Source organism: Giraffa tippelskirchi, chromosome 2 (assembly GCF_054371585.1).
Source record: "Giraffa tippelskirchi isolate mGirTip1 chromosome 2, T2T-mGirTip1v1.2.pri, whole genome shotgun sequence".
Taxonomy (NCBI): domain Eukaryota; kingdom Metazoa; phylum Chordata; class Mammalia; order Artiodactyla; family Giraffidae; genus Giraffa; species Giraffa tippelskirchi.
This window is the reverse complement of record NC_137276.1, coordinates 7,994,551-8,014,149: the sequence shown is the minus strand read 5'-3', so window position 1 is coordinate 8,014,149 and position 19,599 is coordinate 7,994,551. Positions and strand designations below refer to the sequence as shown.

General features: G+C 48.9%; 1 long non-coding RNA gene across 1 annotated transcript; it reads right to left on the bottom strand.

Moving 5' to 3' along the window:
• Positions 1 to 14,071: 14,071 nt before the first annotated feature.
• On the bottom strand, positions 14,072 to 19,599 carry LOC145523513 (uncharacterized). The gene is made up of 3 exons (XR_014066640.1): positions 19,480 to 19,599; positions 16,618 to 16,772; positions 14,072 to 15,258 (listed from the first exon to the last, which is right to left on the bottom strand). It is a non-coding gene; the product is annotated as an uncharacterized LOC145523513 (long non-coding RNA).

Genomic DNA, 19,599 nt, shown 5'->3' with positions numbered 1-19,599 from the left:
CCCTGGAGAAGGGGAAGGCTACCCACTCCAGTATTCTTGCCTGGAGAATCCCATGGAGAGAGGAGACTGGCAGGCTAGAGTCTATGGGGTTGCACAGACTCGGACATGACTGAGCAAGTAACAGCCCTCCTTGGATGTTTCACTCTGGAGGTTGTCTCCTCCAGACTCCTGCTCACAGGGGTCTGCCCTGCCTGAGCCCCACCCCCTCTCTGCAGGCTCCACCTGCCTGACCCTGAACGTGACCTGCTGGGCTGCCCTGGCCCCACCTGACCATCCAGGCTCATAGCCTCTTCCCAAGCCCAGGCTGTGAAGCTTTTCTGTTGCAAGTGACAGAAAATCCTCCACAAACTGGATAATGGGGGAGGTGATTTCACTGTCAGGATTTGGGGTTCCTGAGATGCATAGCCCCCTCATGCCTCCTCTCCTGGCCTTCCTTACCTTCGGATTGCTCAGGCCTTCTGGGAGGTCATTTTCAAATTAAAACAATTAAAAGTTAAAGGCAACTTTTGTAAAAGTCTAAAAGTTTTTTGTAAAAGTTTAAAAGGTTTTTTCATTTGTTTGTTTTTAAAATTAACAAGCATGGGGACTTCCCTGGTGGTCCAGTGGTTAAGAATCCGCCTTCCAATGCAGGGGACGAGGGTTCGATCCCTGGGTGGGGAGCTGATATTCCATGTGCCATGGAGCAACTGAGCCCGCACTCACCCCAAGAACAGCCCGCAAGCTGAAACAAGTGCCTGAGTGCTGCAATTAGGACCTGGTGCCCCCAGAGAAATAATTTTTTTTAATTTTTAAAATAAAATTGACAAGGATAGAGGAAATAATGATCAGTACTATTATTTCCACCATTATTATAGAATACTGATTAGCTGAAGCTACCCCCACAAATAGAAATAATAATGAACGTAGCACATGGAAAAATTCATGGATCATGGCTAATATCATTCTTAGAGGAAAAGTCAAAGCTTTCAATAGATCAAATAGAAAACAAATGAAGAGGGAAGACAAATGAGTGTAACTCAAAGCACTAGAAAAAGAGCAACAGTCAATTCAAGGAAACAAGAAGGACCTAAGTAAATAAATACAGGCAGAATTAAAAAAAAAAAAATTCAGGGAATTCCCTGGTAATTCAGTAGTGATGACTCGGCTTTCACTGCAGGGGCCTAGGTTCAATCACTGGTTGGGGAACTAAGATCCCACAAGCCACATGGTATAGCCGAAAGTAAAAACTGAGAGGATGAATTGAAACATGAAACATCATTGAGACAAAACAGAAATGATGAATATGATCAAAACACAAATATGCAAAAGATAAAATTAAAACAGGGAACATCTCAGATATAACAAATATTATATTTTACATTAAATACTTAAGGGATATTATTCACAACCACAAGCCAATACTTTAAAGCAGATTAAATGGAAATATTTCTGGAAAAAATATGAAGTGCCAAAATCTACTCAAGAGGAAACAGAAAAGTTGACTAGATCAATAGCCACAAAAGAAAGTGAAAACCCAAGAGAACAACAGACAGACTGTTAGAAGGAATGGGAGAGCTCAGTACTACTGCCAGATACACAATCATTGCACAAAAAGCAACAGTGTTTCTATGCTCCAGCCAAAACTAACTGGGAAAATGTAGCCAAAAATACATTAGCATTCATCGCAGCAATAAAAAACAGAAAGCACCTAGGAATTAGCCTAGCAGAGACTGCACAAGATTTCTATGGAGAAAATTTTCAATCTAATAGAGTCACCCAAGAACAGGTGAGAAATTAGGAAGTTGTGCCCCAATCATGTATCACACAGCTTCGCGTCACCAAGGTCAACTCTCCTCAAACTCATCTGAAAATTAAAAGACAATCCAATTAGGAAAGTTCTAGGAACTTTAACAGGTCGACTTGAAAATTCATATGAAAAATAAACACACATGAATGACTAAAAAAATCAAAGACATGATACTGGCAAGGGAATAGATGAGACAATCTAAGAAACAGAATAGGGATTTCAGAATCATATCAAATGATGTGAACAGCAGAGAGGAAAGGATGAATTATTTAGGAAAATGATGCTGGAGATATTAACCTGACATGGGAGGAAGATTTGGGCTCCTACCACATACAGACTATACTCCACATAGAGAGCTCTGGATCCAACATTCTTTCCATACTAACTCACCGGCAGTATTTATCACCTAAATATCATGTTGCTTAATTAACAGTCATTAGTCTGGGTATCGTGGTATGTCTTATAATTTCAACATACATTTGTGATTTTTTTTTTTTCTGGCCGTACCATGCACAGCATGTGGGATCTTAGTTCCCAGACCAGGGATTGAACCCTTGCCCAGTGCATTGGAAGCACAGAGTCTGAACCACTGGACCGCCAGGGAAGTTCCCATTTGCCATACTTCTTCACATTGAATGCATATTAAACCCTTATGCAATCCAAACTTTTCCGGCATGGAAGAGTGTCTGAAAGAAGCAAGTTCTACATGAAAAGCAGATTCTTGAAATCTTTACACTGAATTACAGAAGCAAATAATCAGGCTGCTTCAAAGGAAAGATAAGCTACCGGAGCATTCTGCTTCTCAAAATGCAGAGATAAACAACCCAGGATGAACACCTGCGATGCGTGCCAACACATTAGCATCCAGAAAGTAAGAAACAAACAAAGGAAGGGTAAGAAAAGTATTTGCCCTGGATATTTACTTCCTCTAGAACTAGAGATAGTTCAAGTTCTCAGTACAGAGATAGTTTAGATTCTCACTAAAGCTCTTTAGATGCAGCCACCAATGGTATTTGGAAAGTCTTCATATTATACATAAAGACAAGAATATAAAAATGAAAAATATTATATATAATGTAATATCACATGATAATATAATTCAACATAATGTAATACGTACACACATACATATTCCAAGGGCTTCCCAGGTGGCACTAGTGGTAAAGTATCTACCTGCCAAGGCAGGAGATGGAAGAGATGTGTGTTCAGTCCCTGGGTCAGGAAGATTCCCTGGGGAAGAAAATGGCAACCCACTCCAGTATTCTTGCCTGGAAAATTCCACGGACAGAGGAGCCTGGCCACAGTCCACAGGGTCACAAAGAGTCAGACACGACTGAGCACACACCATTCCAAACAGTTTAAGGACTGAAACATGACACTTAAATTCTAAAGTTCATTTTTTAAAAAAGAGAAGAAGCCTAATGGTATCAAAGTTGGAAAGAGTTTCTTAAACAAGATGCCAAAAGAACCAAGTATGTGAAGAGAAATTTCAGATCGAACTCCATCAAAATTAAAGATTTCTGTTCAATACAGAATATTAAAAAAAAAAAAAAAAAAAACAGACAAACTGAACAGATGAGTGACAGGCTGGGAGAACTTTTTCTTCAAAGTCTGTCTGAAATTTATAAAAGTCATTATGCAAACTGTACAAGTAACTCCTACAAATCAGCGAGGGAGAGAGAGTCAGTCCCTCAGAAAAATGAGCAAACCTATAAACAGACGGTTAACAGCGGGGAGACGGCATCTGATGAGGAAGCGAGGACGCCTCTGCCAGAGATGTGGGAACAAGGAGACACCGCCTCCAGCCATCTGATTCTTGGAAAATGGAAGGTCAATGAGAGCAAAGGCAACTGTGAGCTTACAGAACAGGGGTCCCGCTGGCTGGCAGGCCAGGCTGCTGCTGCAGGATTGCAGACAGCCAGGCAGTGGGTACCTGCTCTGTACAGCAGCCTGGCACAGCAGGACAGGAGTGGGGCTCCTGAACATGTTTGCCAGAGTCATGCCCACAGGGCCCCCAAGAGACATGGAGAAGGGCAATGGGCACAGCGTTATTCTCATCACAAGGAGGGGTAAGGCCTGTCACCCAGAATGGAAAGGGGTACAGGGGTGTGGGTTGTCTCAGGCTGCCCAGGCTGCTAGAACAGGGCACCAAAGACTGGGCAGCTCCTGCACAACAGACTTTAATCTCTCACCATCCTGGAGGATGGAGAGTCTGAGATGGAGGTAGCAGCACTTTCAGTGTCAAGTCTGAGCCCACCTCCTGCTGTTTTCTAGGTGTTACTTCACATGGCAGGAGGCATGAGGGAGCTCTCTGGGGTCCCTTCTGCAAGGGCACTAATCTCATTCATGAGGGCTCCACCCTCATAACTGAGTCATCCCCCCCAAAGACCCACCTCTAAATACCATCACCTTGGGTGGTAGAATTTTAACATGTGAGTTTGGGGGGTGCGGACCAGGGGTCACAAATATTCAGCCTATAGCATGAGTACACTCACATAATGAAAATTCCACACAGCCATCCAATGTACTGAGCCAGACTTACATATGGCAACAAGGACCGATCTCAAAAACGTAATGTCTGACAAAAAAAGTAAGCAAGACAATGAGATTTATGGGCCAGCTCTATTTATGGAGATTTTAAAACACATGCAAAATGGCACTCTATTTCAAGGAGCCATTTATGTTTAAATAAATAGATAATGTACTGAAAGTAGACTGGAAGGGTGTAAATTAAACACACCGAAGTGGGTACTATTGGGAGGAGGGAAACAGGAGTGAGAAGGGAAGGTGAAGGGGAAATAATAAAGAAACTAAAACCAAGCGCAGCCTGGCACAGGCCACCCGCAAAGCAGGCCAAGACCTCAGCTGGTTCTGGGGCACGTCGGTATCGGTACTACATGCGTGTGCAAGGACAGTGCTGGGGGCCCTGCCACCACAAGAGTGGCATCTACAGAGGGACAGAGCAAATCTGGATCTTACTCAAAGTCAGGACCTTCCTAGCACCCCCTCCCATCCTTCTGCTATGCACCAGCCCCAGACCAGCACCTCCAGGCTTTCCTCAACAATCATGGCTAAGTCCCCAGGGCCCTGCTTCAGCCCAGAGCACCTGCATTCTCTACCTGCCTCTGAGGCCTGTGCCCTCTGACCCTGCCACCCACCCTTCCAGCCTCTGGCCAACTCAGGTGAGAAGACAGAGGCCGGAAGGTGAGCTCACTTCCAAGATCAGGACAGTGGTCTCTGGACTGGGGGCCGGGCATTCCAGGCTCTGCCCGTGCCAACTCTCAGCACAGCCCTCTAAGAGCCCCGCACACACTGAGGGTGGGCCCTGGACATCCCTGAAGCCACAGAGTCCAAGCAAGTCGGCCCAGCTAATGTCCTGGTGACAGCCAGTCTCAGCTGCTGTCTGAACTCTGCTGAGTGTGATCTCTTGGTAATTCGATGTCAGCCCTGATAATCGTAGAGAATAGGAATGAGAATCCTCTATTCCAGAGATCCCCAAGGACACCTGAATAGGGAAGAGTGGACATAGGACCCCACCTCACCAAAGCAGCAGCAGCAGCAAAATGCCAGAACCTTGTAGAAGGGGGCACTGTCAGGGGGTGGCATTGGTTTACCTTCCCTGTAATTATTAACTTTTTGAGGATGACAGGCTGGGCAGTGAGGGCCTTGGGACTGGGCTCGTGTACCTCCCAAGGCACACACGCTGAGGAAGTGCCTATGAATCCACAGCAGAATGAAGGGAATGATGGATGGAAGGGAGGGTGAGAAGGAAGGACAATAAGCAATGGAAGGAATGATGGATGGAAGGAAGGAAAGAAGAGTGATCGCACAGGTGTACAACAAACTCGGTCTCGCGGGCACAACCCCCAGAGCAGGGCCTTTGACAACACAGTATGCTTCATGCACACAGCTGGTTACGAAATAAACCCACTTCATCAGAACATGGAGCAAGCTAAGCACATCTTAGAATCATTCAAGTAAATGAAACTTACCCTTTAAGTGCCGGGCTTTTTATTTAAACCATTTAGGATAAAAACTCATTGTTCATTGCAAAATGGACTAACACTCCCTGCTTGTAATTACCCACAAACACCAAACATAATAACGATGTTTTCATGGGCGTAATCTGAGCCATGCGTGTCTCACCTGTTGTAACACCATGAGGACTTGGGGATAATGAGGGTTGAATGTCCACACTGCCTGACCCCCAGCCCACCAGCTAGCTTCATCTCTGCCCACCTCACCCCTACTCTTTCCTTCTCTCTCGGACCCCAGCACTTTCTCGCAGGCTCTTCCCTGTCAGGACCATGCTCCCCATGATACTGTAATGGTTTTGTTCATCACCTGCTTCCATGCACATTCAGCCAAAATTCTGGGCTCTGTCACCAGTGTACCCCATGCCCAGCTATGTGCAGCTCAGTCTGTGGCAAGAGGGTGTATTTAGACAAGGGAGGCTGCCTTCTACCTAGCTTGGGGGCCTGGCAGCTCTATGTCTCCCTGTTGGGGAGTGGGGAGGTCCAGCATGCCCAGAGAGAGGACAACTAAGCTGACCAGCTCCCCGGAGGGACCTGACTCCTCCCCGCAATGGTGGGGCCTACAGAGGACGAAGAACTCTGCCCTGGGCTCAGGATACAGAATCCTCAGCAAGCCCTAGCCTGAAACGAGATAGGATGAGTGAGGATGATGACAAGGACCTCAGCTCAGGGAAAACAGGAATGGATGGAGCCCAGGACAGTTAGCACGCTCAGCTGAATGAGTTTGTGTTCACAGGAGACAGGAGGAAGGGGAGTCATGTTAGAAAGACCACCACCAGCAAAAAGTAAGAGGTTGGGTGGGGGGGCGCTGGGTGCCCGGAGCTGATCAGCACATGCGTGTCCAGCGGCCTCCCCTTTGCTCCCCTTGGCCCCCTCCCCATCTCCCTGACCACTTAAAGCTCCATGTACCTGAGGACTTAGTCCTTGGTCCTCTTCTCTTCTCCCTCCACCCTCAATCTTGTTAATCTCATCCCCTTCCAGAACTTTAATGTCATCTGTGTATCAAAAATTCCTGAAATGACACTTCCCAGCCTGAATCTCTTTCCTGAACTTCAGGCTCATGTACCCAGATGCCTACTCACCTCTTGGATGTCTAATAGATATCTCTGTCAGGTAGAGACTGCTGCATAACAAGCAGCCCCAAGCTGAGTGGGCCAAAAGAACCATGTCTTGTTTCTCATGATTCTTTTGTTCTGGAGCTTGGACAGGACTCATCTGAGTGGTTCTTCTGCCCCATGTGATGTTGGCTGGAGTCCCTCCCATGGCTACAACCATCTGAGAATGCAACTGGGGCTGGAACGTGCAAGAAGGTCCTTCTCACTGGTCTGGATGTTGCTGGCCCAGCCGTCCATAGGCTTCTCCTCCAGAGTTCTTTCTCCACCTCCTTACAGCACAGCAACTGGGTTCCCAGAGAGAAAAAGCAGAAGCTGGCGGGCCTCTTCAAGGTGGGGCCAGACACAGACACAGCATCATTTCCCCCCACTCTACTGATCAAAGCAAGCAAAGCCCCCTAATTCAAGCATGGGGGAAGGGGTGGGAAGTAATGGCCCAGTGGCATGGGGGACAGAAGGGAAGGAGTTGTCGGTGGCTCTTTTTGGACCATTCAGATGACATATACTCCATCACAAGTCCTGCTGTTTCAGTCCTAAGAATATATCTGGAATCTCATCCTTTCCCCCCACCACCACCTGAGTCACCAGTATCTTTACCCTGTTTCCTCACCAGCCGTCTGAGTGGCCTCCTTGGTTCTATCCTTGGAGTCTCTTCCCAGCATAGCAGCCGAGTTGATCGTTCTGTACTTTAGGTTGGATAATGTCACTTCTCTGTTCAAACCTTCCTGTGCTTTCCTATTTCATTAAGAGGGGAGCCAAAGCTCTTACCATGGCCCCCAGAGCCCTACACTGTCTGCAGCCCCCATGCACACTCTGGAAGCACTGGTCAGGCCAATGTGTGCCTCCCTGACTGCCTGCCAACCAGCCTGGCCTTTCATCTGAAGAGTGCCCTGCAGCCCACAAAGCGTTCTCTTAGCAGGAGCAGCTACATAACTTGCAGGACTCAGCGCAAAATGGAATTACAGGTCCTTGTTCCAAAGGACTAAGAATTTTGAGACAGGCGAGCATTAAACCAAGGGCAAGGGAAAGGGGTAGAAGGTATAAAGCAATGTAAATTCCAGCCCTTGGACCCCAGCCCTGGGAGCCCAAAAGTCCTGCCAGGACTCAGGGCAGAGCCCAGCAGGATCGGTGAGGGTGGTAGCAGGGGGCCCTAATTAGGGGCCTCACACAGAACCTGCAAGTCGGGCCACCACAAGCCCCAGCCCCACGTCAGGACAGACTTAATGACCCGGGTTGGAGTCACCACCAACATAAAGTATCTTGTTCCCAGCAACTTTTACAAGGCGTTTATGGCCCGGGGACACCTCAGGCCAACACTTGGCTTATGGGCCAGCTGCCCAGACAATGAGGGCAAAGAGGCGGTCAGCACAGGGTCCTGGAATAACGGGCACCAGGGCTGGGGAAATGAGGCCCATTCACCCCTTGCGCAGGACTGGGCCCCCCACCTTGTTACCTTTCAGTTTCCCCCCTCACCCCATCCCATCACTCAGTCCTGCAAGCGGCCTTCAGCCTCCACAGACTGGGCGTGGGGCACACAGCATCGTAACCAGAATCCTGGGGTCTGGGAAGCCCATCATTACCCATGTTTACCTGTTGGTTTGTTTTTCTTTTTCTTTTTTGGCCGTGCTGATCCCTGACCAGGGATTGAGCCCGCGCTCCCTGCAGTGGAAGCGGAGAGTCTTAACCACTGGACTGCCAGGGAAGTCCCCACCACTAGTGTTTAAATGCAGCCCCAGTAAATTACACAAAAGCCACTGGAGGCAGGATCTGAGTCACTGCCTCCCAACGGCACCAAGGACCCTGGGAATACCCTGAGTTCCCACAGTCCACTCCATTGCTTTAATCAGCCCATGTGCTTCACAGCAATTGATCTGACATTCCATTTTTGTTAATCAAAGATGGTCATAACAAGAGTCCGACGTGCAGGAGCTAAGCCCTCACTCTGATGTGATTCCAGCCAAAAGCAAGGAGAGTTTGTACCCTGGGTCCCTCTGTCTCAAGATAACTGTGAGATTTCCGTGCTTTACTTGAATGCAGACACCCTTTACTGAGAACTTCACACATGCAAGGCGAGTGGAAAGGCTTCACGTGAATGGCCTCACTCAGGCCCCATAGCACCTTGGGGAGTAAGTTTGTTATCCTCTACCCCATGTCACAAGTAAGGAATTGGGTTCAGACTAGCCTGAATACATATCCTGGGATTAGTGATGGGCCTGGAATTCCAACCCATGTCTGCAGAGGGTAATGCTGGGCAACTTCCATCTCCTTATCAAGATTCACCCCTCCTGAGAGGCAACCATGGTGTCCACATGGGGAAGGAGCAGCCAACTCTGCCTGGCACAGTCAAAGAGGGCTTCCTGGAGGTGGTGATATATAAGTTGGGCTTAGAATGATGAGTAGGGTTTGGCTAAGATAGAGGAACAAAGAGATGAAGGAGCATGTGCAGGGCTCTGAGCTTAGAAGACAGGAACCAGAGGCATCCTGGCACCTTGGTGCACGTCCTCAGAGGCTCTGAGATTTGGGGTTCCACTCTACTGTTATTAATAGTAGTAATAGCTACCACATGAGTGCGTGTCTGCTAAGTCACTTCTGTCTTGTCTGACTCTTTGTGACCCTATGGACTGTAGCCTGCCAGGCTCCACTGTCTGTAGAATTCTCCAGGCAAGAATACTGGAGTGGGTTTCCATGCCCTCCTTCAGGGGATCATCTTGACCCAGGGATAGAACCCACGTCTCTTATGTCTCCTGCATTCGCAGGCGGGTTATTTACCACCAGCGCCACCTGGGAAGCCCAGCTACCATACAGCCAACACTTACTATGTGCTTTATAGAAAAACCATTATTTTTCCCCAGAAGACTGAGAGCCAGGGACGTTAAGAAACTGACCATGTGATCTCAGGTGCACGATGGAGCTGGGTCCACGTCATGGGTTTCATTTGCAGTCAGAATCCACACACCCGGTCTCCACAAAGACAGCTTGTTGTTGGGGGGGCTCACGGGAGCTGGTAGGAACAGTGTTGGCATTGGTATCAGGGAGACCTTGGTTCCACTCTCAGCTTTGGCACTCACTTCTCAATCCTGGGTAAGGGATTTTGCCTCTGGGCCCCAGCCCCCTTTCCTTCTGCTTCACAGGGTATCAGCAGGATTGCAGTGGCCAGGCCATGGAAACATTTTTCTGACTATGGCAGGATAAATAACAGCCCCAAGATTGCTCGTGGGACTTATCCGGTGGTCCAGTGGCTAACACTCCACATTCCCAATGCAGCAAGCTCAGGTTTGATCCTTGGTCAGGAAACTAGATCCCAAGTGCTGCAACTAAGACCTGGTGCAGCCAAATAAATAAATATTAAGGGGGAGAAAAGATTGCTCAACCCTAGGCCCCAGAATGGTGAATATGTCACTTCATATGTAAAAAGGACTTTACAGATGCAATTAGTTAACAGGGAGATGGGAGACTGTTCTGGATTATCCAACGGGCTCACTGAAATCACAAAGTTCCACATAAGTGAGAGGTAGGAACGTCAGAGTCAGAGAAACAGTGACGAGAGCAGAGGTCAGAGTGATGGGTTTTGGAAACAGAAGGAGGAGGGACTTCCTGGTGCTCCAGTTAAGACTGTGCTCATAATGCAGGGGACACTGGTTTGATCCCTGGTCAGGGAAGATGCCACATGTTCTGTGGTGCAGAAGAAAAAAAAAACAAAACACGAAATAGAGGAAAGAGTCACCATCAGAGAAACAGGCAGAGAATGCAGGCAGAGAAACTTGCAAAACTTAAACAGGTGAGGAAAAGGATTCTCTCCTAGAGCCTCCATCAGGAAGTAGCTGTGCCCACAGCTTGACATTAGCCCCATGAGACTGATTTTGGACTTCTGTCCCCCAGAATTGTAAGACAAATTTGTGTTAAGTCTCAGAGTTTGTAGTAACTTACTACCACAGCAAGAAAAAACTGATACACTGGCTCTCATACCCTACTTGCGTGGGAGTGATTCCGGCTGGGACTCTGCTGGGACTCTGCACCCTGAAAATTTTACACAAGTATCTCCTTTGGTCAAAGCAAAATGATTCCAAATGCTGTTTCTTGAGTTAGAAAACAAGTCTCAGATAATTCCATTCTACATGGAGAGTTAAAATAAAAATATTTTAAAGGAGCTGAAAAATGTATAACCACATTAAACCGCACCAGTCTCTTCCTGCTGCCCCCAGTTGAAACACATTTTCTTTCCAAAGAGTGATGCTAAGGTGTTTCCCGACAAAATCAGACCTGTTTGGATGGCGTCCGCTGCCTGTCACCAAGTAACCTTGTCTGCCCATGGATGCCGTGGGACTCAGGCTGAAATAACAGTGCTGGGAAAAAGCACACTGCTGACCAAGGAGGGGCCCTGGAGGAGCTGGAGAGTGGACGTTTTGGGCAGACATTTCTAAGAGCTATGAATATAATTAGTCAACTTTGTGGGCAGGAAGGGTGAGGCCATAATTTATTAATAAAACTAATGAAACGCATGGCAGTCAAGGGGAGGCAGAGCCCCAGAGACGCTGCCCAAACGGCCCACACAACAGGAAACAGAATCAGGGAATGGTCCTGGCGCAGGGCGCTCATCAGTGCCTGGCCGTGGAGTCTGCCCTCCTCCACCCTGGTCCTGGCGGAGATGGACTGGGTCAGCAGAGCCCAGACAGGTCTGTCCGACTGCATCCTGCCGGCCACCCACCCTGCCATAGAAGACACGCCAAAACAGGAGGGTCAGAGATGGACCTTCTAGTCCCTGCCAGGGACCAAGGTGAGTTACTGCCCATCACTGGGCCTCAGTTTCCCCAGCCAGAGCCAGAGCTGGCTGGACTAGAGGACCCAGCCTGAGGGTCCTGGCTCCCTGCTCCAGGTCCTCAAGCTCAAGTCCACCTCCACCTTCAGCCTCTCTCTCCCCCACCTGCCCAGATGGGGCCCAGCTCCAGCCAGAGCATCTGCCAAATTCTAACAAAGAGGGTTGCTTTCTGCTTGCTACCTGCCCCCTACCATCTCCCTGACGTCTCCTTGAACTTGACCTCATTTCTTGATGTTGGGGCCAATGGATCACTTATTCTTAACTCTCTCCTTCCATGGGCTTGGCACCTCTTTCTCTTTTCTTTTCAGATCTTTACCCTCCATCTTGGTGTAAGCTCCCAAAGACAACCCAGAGAGAAGGACTTGGATGCAGGTGGTGTATTTTGGAGGTGGTCCCAGGAAGCACAGGGAAGATACAGAGAAAGTCAAATAGAGTGCTGGTCCCCCCAAATAATAAGGGGTTTCCCCGGTGGCTCAGATGGTGAAGAATCTGCCTGCAATGCAGGAGTCCCAGGTTCCATGCCTGGGTCAGGAAGATCCCCTGGAGAAGGGAATGGCTACCCACTCCAATTCTCACCTGGAGAATTCCACAGACAGAGGAGTCTGGCGGGCTACCTTCCATGGGGTCCCAAAGAGTCGGACATGACTGAGCAACTAACACTTTCACCTTCAAAATGACAAGTTGAAGTCCTAATCTCTGGTATCTATAAATGTGACTTTATTTGAAAATGGGGTTTTTGCAATGAAGGGATAAGGTCTTTACATGTAATTTAGTTGCAAGTTAAGGTGAGAACACACTGCTGTAAGATGGGCTCTTAATCCAATATGACTGCTGTCCTTATAAGGAGAAGAGATGCAGAAACAGGCAAAGACGGGAGGAGAATACCATGTGAAGGTCCAGTCACGCAGAGGGAACACTGTCACGTGAAGACAGAGGCAGAGGTTACAATGATGCAGCTGCAAGCCAAGGAACTTCAGTCATTGGATTAAGAGCCCATCTTCTTGCAGAATGGGGGTTTCCCAGATGGCGCTAGTGGTAAAGAACCCCCCTGCCAATGCAAGAGACATAAGAGATGCAGGTTCAATCCCTGGGTCAGTGAAGATCCCCTGGAGAAGGAAATGGTAATCCACTCCAGTATTCTTGCCTGGGAAATCTTATGGACAAAGGAGCCTGGTGGGTACAGTCCATGGGGTCGCAAAGAGTCGGACATGACTGAAGTGACTTAGCACGCACACACATATTGCAGTGTATCTTCATCTTGCAACTAAATTACATGTAAAGACCTTATCCCTTCATTGCAAAAACCCCATTTTCAAATAAAGTCACACTTATAGATAACAAGGATTAGAACTTACATATATACATACATGCATATATACATATATATGTATATAGGCTTCCCAGGTGATGCCTGTAGTTAAAAAAAAAAAACACCTGCATGCCAATGCAGGAGACATAAGAGGCATGGGTTAAATCCCTGGGTTGGGAAGATCCCCTGAAAGAGGACACAGCAACCCACTCCAGTGGGTTCTTGCCTGAAGAATCCCACGGACAGAAGAGCCTGGCAGGCTACAATTCATGGGGTCATGACTAAAATGACAGCACACTTGCACTCATATTTATATATATAAAATTCTTTTTGGCCATTCAGCATCTTGTATGCCCTTCCCCACTTCATGTAGCTTGGAGGAAAGAGGAAGTCTGTTCCATTACAGATGCTGAAATGCCAGAGACCTGCCTTCCCAGCCTCCTTTGCAGCCAGGGGAACAGGCATTTGATAAGGGTTCTGTCCATTAGGTACTCATGGGAACCAGTGACAGAAAGAGTCTGACACTGTATGGACACCATGCTGGGAAGATTGGGGGCACCAGAGATACCCACATGTTCTAGAGGCTTCCAGAGTTGGGCTCAAGGAGCAATGGCCAGCTCATCCACTCTGGGATCACCAGCGCCCTCGGAGGTGTCAGTTCCCATAGAGGTCTCAGGTATCTCCCTAGGGGTAGCCCTGCCGAGTGATTCTGAACATTTTTCCTGGCTGCACGGCCTCCAAAACTAGTTGTCTGACCCATATAGAGATCCTGTGAGCTGCTCACATCCTTCAATGCATTTGCTTTGCCTTAATAAGCAGAATTAACTTCAGCTGCTTGCCGTCAAGCTCCATGACTGATGCAGTTTCATGCACACAGCTCTTTCAGCTTTTGCTTGCAACCATTCTGGCTCTGGGATTCTGGTGGGAGGCTTTGGGAGTGGGCCAGCACTGATCCCTGTGGGCAAGCTGCCCTGGTAAGCATTCTATGTGCTTTTCTTATTTATAACAACTCTATTGCATAGATAAGTTTATTGCTTGGTTTTAGAAATGAGGAAACTGAGGCTCAGAGAAGGTTTGCAACTTGCCAGAAGCAGTAGAACTCAAAAGGATGGAGGCAGGATGTGCTGGTTGGTCTGACTCTAAATCCTAGGCTGTTCTGAAAGGAAACTCTCTTGGGAGGGAGGGGTCACTTCCTGCTGGGAGTCCTACCTTAAAATAATTCCCCTGCTGGTGCCTGGACATTTCCTGTGTAACACCATGAAATATCCTGCCAGAAACACATTCTAGATTACTTTGGACCCTGCATCATGCAGGTTACATTTTAAGATCATCAGGGTTGGCTACTTGAGGATTCTTTCTAAAGGAAGCACAGTTGCAGTACCTATGAGGAAAGGTCCTGTGTGGGACAAGAAGTCCCATGAATGGAGCATCTCTTAATCTGGGGTCTTGGAGAAGCAAATTACCCACCGACTCAACAGAGCAGCAGCCTGGGCACTGACAGTCCATCCGATGGCACTGCTGGGTCCCTTCCTGGGGCAAGATCAGGGGAAGACAGGTGCTAAGTATGCTGAACTCACGAGCTCCCATCAGGACTCAGAGGGCATTGAGCCTCTGGGGATTTGGGCAGCTATGCCAGAAGGGGGTGTGATGGGGGTGGGTATAGGAAGCTCAGACCAGGGCAGTGACCCCAAGGACTCAGGACAGTTCTTGAACTTTCGTTTGGGAGTTGGACTTGTCACTCCTGTTCCTGGAGTGCCCAGCATGAAACTCTTCAATGAAAGGCCTGTGGGGAAATGGGGGCCTGTGCCAGGTGCCACAGTTGGTGTGGCAGAAGAGGGACCCTGAGAGGAAGAAGGCCGGCATACTGAGATGCTAAAGGCATTGGTGAAGAAGGGGGACCCTAGGTGAGTGGAGGTGTTGTTGTTCAGTCGTCCAGTCATGTCAGACTCTTTGTGACCCCATGGACTGCAGCACCTCCAGCCTCTCTGTCCCTCACCATCTCCCGAAGTTTGCCCAAGTTCATGTCCATTGCATCGGTGATGCCATCCAGCCATCTCATCCTCTGACGCCCTCTTCTCCTTCTGCCCTCATCTTTTCCAGCATCAGGGACTTCTCCAACGAGTCAGTTGTTCACATCAGATGACCAAAATACTGGAGTTTCAGCTTCAGCATTGCAGGTAGGGGGTCTGAAAAGTCAGATGCTGTAGGGAAGAGTGGGACTTAGCAGCCTGAAGACCTGTATTCCCCTGGGGGGCAGCCCATTTCCTGGGCCAGTTGAAGGCAGGCAGTTCTGAGTGGGGAGAGTCCTGGAGAGATCGAGGCAGATGGCCTTTGTTCGTGCTCTGTCACCCACGACTGGTGAGCCCAGGAACTACCAGCACCCATTCGCTGGCTCCTCCCTCCCTCTAACCTGGAACACGGAGAAGACTGACCCCAAGTGACACCCTGAGTTTCTTTATTTGGGGCAAACACCCTGCATCTCCTAGTGTTAACATTGTTAACACAATGATTTCCTCGTCCTCCCTGTGCCCACCTTCCTGGAACAGCCCAGTTCCTTCTTCCTGAACGGGAAACCGCGAGGCTACTTCTTACAACAAGACGGATGTCACCGTGCCCATTTCCGACTTCACAGGAGCTAACAGCTAGCAGACAGTGAGACCCCAGCCTTTCTCCCTCTACCCGTTATCTCCTATGATGTTACAGACCTGTGAACCTCGGTATAAAGGAACTTTTTTATTATTCCACATGCTCCAGCTCCCACCCACTTTTGAGAGGTGGGAGGCCAGTGTCTTTCCCAGCCCCCTAAACCCCTGTAGGAATTCTTCACAGAGGTTACACCTGTGTTTTCTCTCAATCATGAACCCCCTAGAGACCCGCCCTAGGAGCCCGTGGCCCCGCCCCCCATGCCCGTGGCCTCGCCCCCTCTCTCTGGGATGCCCGTGGCTCCGCCCCCTCTCTCTGGGATGCCTGTAACTCCGCCCCCTCTCTCTGGGATGCCCGTGACCCCGTCCTCTCTCTCTAGAATGCCTGTAACTCCGCCCCCTCTCTCTGGGGTGCCCGTGGCTCCGCCCCCTCTCTGTGGGATGCCTGTAACTCCGCCCCTTCTCTCTGGGATGCCCATGGCTCCGCCCCCTCTCTCTAGAATGCCTGTAACTCCGCCCCCTCTCTCTGGGGTGCCTGTGGCTCCGCCCCCTCTCTCTGGGATGCCTGCGGCTCCTCCCCCTCTCTGAGACAACTCATGCTCTCTTGGGACAAGCAGCGTGCTTGTGGAGGACCCAGCGGTCAGCATCAAGCAGTACACCAATCCTGCGCCCTCTTTTGGAGTGAAGACCAAACAGGGGGGCCCTTTCATCTCTAGGACCTCTCCTCCTGATGTCCTTTTTTATCTGAGTTCTCTCTCCCGGTTCTTCCTCCAGGGTGCCACTCTCCTCCCTTCTCCTTAATCTGCTGAGTGTTCATAGCAATTGGCCCAAGGTCCAGCTCCGGCTCAGGGAACTGACAGGTTTGAGGAAATGGAGAAAGGAGAGTGGGTAAGAAGATGGCGGTGAGGAGCGCCCTACCTCTCCTGCTTCTTCCCTGAAGAGACCAGACACTCCTGGCTGGAGGAGGAGAGCATCCTTGTCAATAGTCTGCGGGCCCCTCATACCCAGTGCTGAATGGGCATCGCACAGGCATCATGGTGACATGGTGGAGTCCCAGGCCTCTGCTTCTATGTCTTTAAATGGGCACAAGAATTATATAATAAAAACGAATCCAAGATTTATTATCATAAAATCACGTTTGTTATATAAATACGTATCATATACATATGTTCAGTTCAGTTCAGTCACTCAGTCGTGTCCGACTCATTGCAACCCCATGAATAACAGCATGCCAGGCCTCCCTGTCCATCACCAACTCCCGGAGTTTACCCAAACCCATGTCCATCAAGTCAGTAATGCCATCCAACCATCTCATCCTCTGTCGTCTCCTTCTCCTCCTGCCCCCCAATCCTACCCAGCATTAGGGTCTTTTCCAATGAGTCAACTCTTCGCATGAGGTGGCCAAAGTATTGGAGTTTCAGCTTCAACATCAGTCCTTTCAATGAACACCCAGGACTGATCTCCTTTAGGATGGATTGATTGGATCTCCTTGCAGTCCAAGGGACTCTCAAGAGTCTTCTCCAACACCACAGTTCAAAAGCATCAATTCTGCGGCTCTCAGCTTTCTTCACTGTCCAACTCTCACATCCATACATGACCACTGGAAAAACCATAGCCTTGACTAGATGGACCTTTGTTGGCAAAGTAATGTCTCTGCTTTTAAATGTGCTATCTAGGTTGGCCATAACCTTCCTTCCAAGGAGTAAGCGTCTTTAATTTCATGGCAGCAATCACCATCAGCAGTGATTTTGGAGCCCAAAAAAATAAAGTCTAACACTGTTTCCACTGTTTCTCCATCTAATTCCCATGAAGTGATGGGACCAGATGCCATGATCTTAGCTTTCTGAACGTTGAGCTTTAAGCCAACTTTTTCACTCTCCTCTTTCACTTTCATCAAGAGGCTCTTTAGTTCTTCTTCACTTTCTGCCATAAGGGTGGTGTCATCTGCATATCTGAGGTTATTGATATTTCTCCCAGCAATCTTGATTCCAGCTTGTGTTTCTTCCAGCCCAGCGTTTCTCATGATGTACTCTGCATATAAGTTAAATAAGCAGGGTGACAATATACAGCCTTGATGTACCTCTTTTCCTATTTGGAACCAGTCTGTTGTTCCATGTCCAGTTCTAACTGTTGCTTCCTGACCTGCATACAGGTTTCTCAAGAGACAGCTCAGATGGTCTGGTATTCCCATCTCTTTCAGAATTTTCCACAGTTTATTGTGATCCACACAGTCATGTATGATACACCTATTATAGGATTTGACGTTGCCCAGTTGCGGGACCTGATTAAACCGTCTCTGGGAGCTGTTGCTTCTACATCTGGTGCCACAGTCTGAAGTCAGCCGTGGAGAAGTGAAGGTGGATGTGAGGTGGAGAAGGTCAGGGAAAACAGGATGAGCAGACCTACAGGATGGGCTAGAACAAGCCTAGGTGATAGGGGTGGCCTGCATTCTGATGCTCTTCATCACAGAGCTAAACATCCCCCCGGCCTGGGAGCTGCAGAGGCTGAATGAAGGAAGAGTCATGGCAGCTCCTGCCAGCCAGGTGAGCCCACAGGTGAGTGGTGATATCTGCGAGCTGCCAGGTGCCTTGTGCTCCAGTCTCCCAGTGGACAGGAATACAGCTGCTACTTCACTTCCACCTTCATCATCTCATGCCAAGTGTCTCCTGCCACCGGCCCCCACTAACCTGGACCAGTGTGGGGAAGGGAATTCCATATGGTCATCCACTACCCTTGGAGACCTCAGGTCACCTGGCACACCACAGCACTGTCCTGGTGGACAAGAGTGACCAGAGGGTACCACGGGGACACTCTGCCCCAGTGTGGAGCCCAGCTCTCCAGTCTAGATGCCCCTTTCCTCAAGATAGGTTTTCTGTAGACATAATGAACCTGAAAGTGAAAGTGTTAACCACTCAGTGATGTCCAGCCCTTTGCAACCCCATGGCCTGTATCCTCTGTCCATGGAATTCTCCAGGCCAGAATCCTGGAGTGGGTAGACCTTCCCTTCTCCAGAGAATCTTCCCAACCCAAGGACTCAACCTGGGTCTCCAGCATTGCAGGCAGATTCTTTACTGTCTGAGTCACCAGGGAAGCCCATAATGAACCTACCCAAGCCTAAAACCAGACTGAGGCCACATTGAGACCCCACAGTTCTCCCTAACTTCTAATCCTGGGCATCTGGGATTGGGGACTTGGGACCCTGCCTCCTCCCAGAGGTCCCTGGCTCCCTATGTGCCTCCTCTCTGGGAGGCTCAAGGTTCATGCCCAGCTGGGCGTTAGCCTGCTCTATATCTGCATGTCTAAGGAAGACTGCAGAGGGGACTCTTCAGGTATATACAGTCAGCAGATGAACCTCCCAGAGGCTGTGCTACCTACGGTGTTACAATTCTGGAAGGAATAGTTAGGTGAGGGTAGAAACAGAAAACCTACAAGGAAAGATGCTGACGCATCACTAGGAGTTCCCTCTGAGAGATGGCATTATGGATGCTTCTTCAGCCCTCCTGGGTTTGTCTTTCTTTCCCCTATATTGAATTTCAATGAGCACATATGACTTTTATAATAAAAAAGAACAAATATACTGTAGTCAGGTTTTCCCTCCTTTGTCCACACAGAGCAGATCCACTTAGTTAACAGGTGCAACAGCCAGGAGAGCTCAGGGCAGAGCTGAGCCACACGCATGCTGCCTGCCTGGCATTGTAGAAATGAAAACGTTCTCTGGCCAAGAAAGGCCACTTCTCAGCCTTTCAGACACTGAGGACATACCTGGGGCATAAAACTAACCAGGTTCAGTCGTCTATAGTCCTCAACAGTTTGCCATTGCCAGCAGAAATCACAGGGCAGAGAGCTGGTGGACGGGTGTCCTCATACAGGTGAGATGGGCCGAGTCCCTCTCCTCGCCCC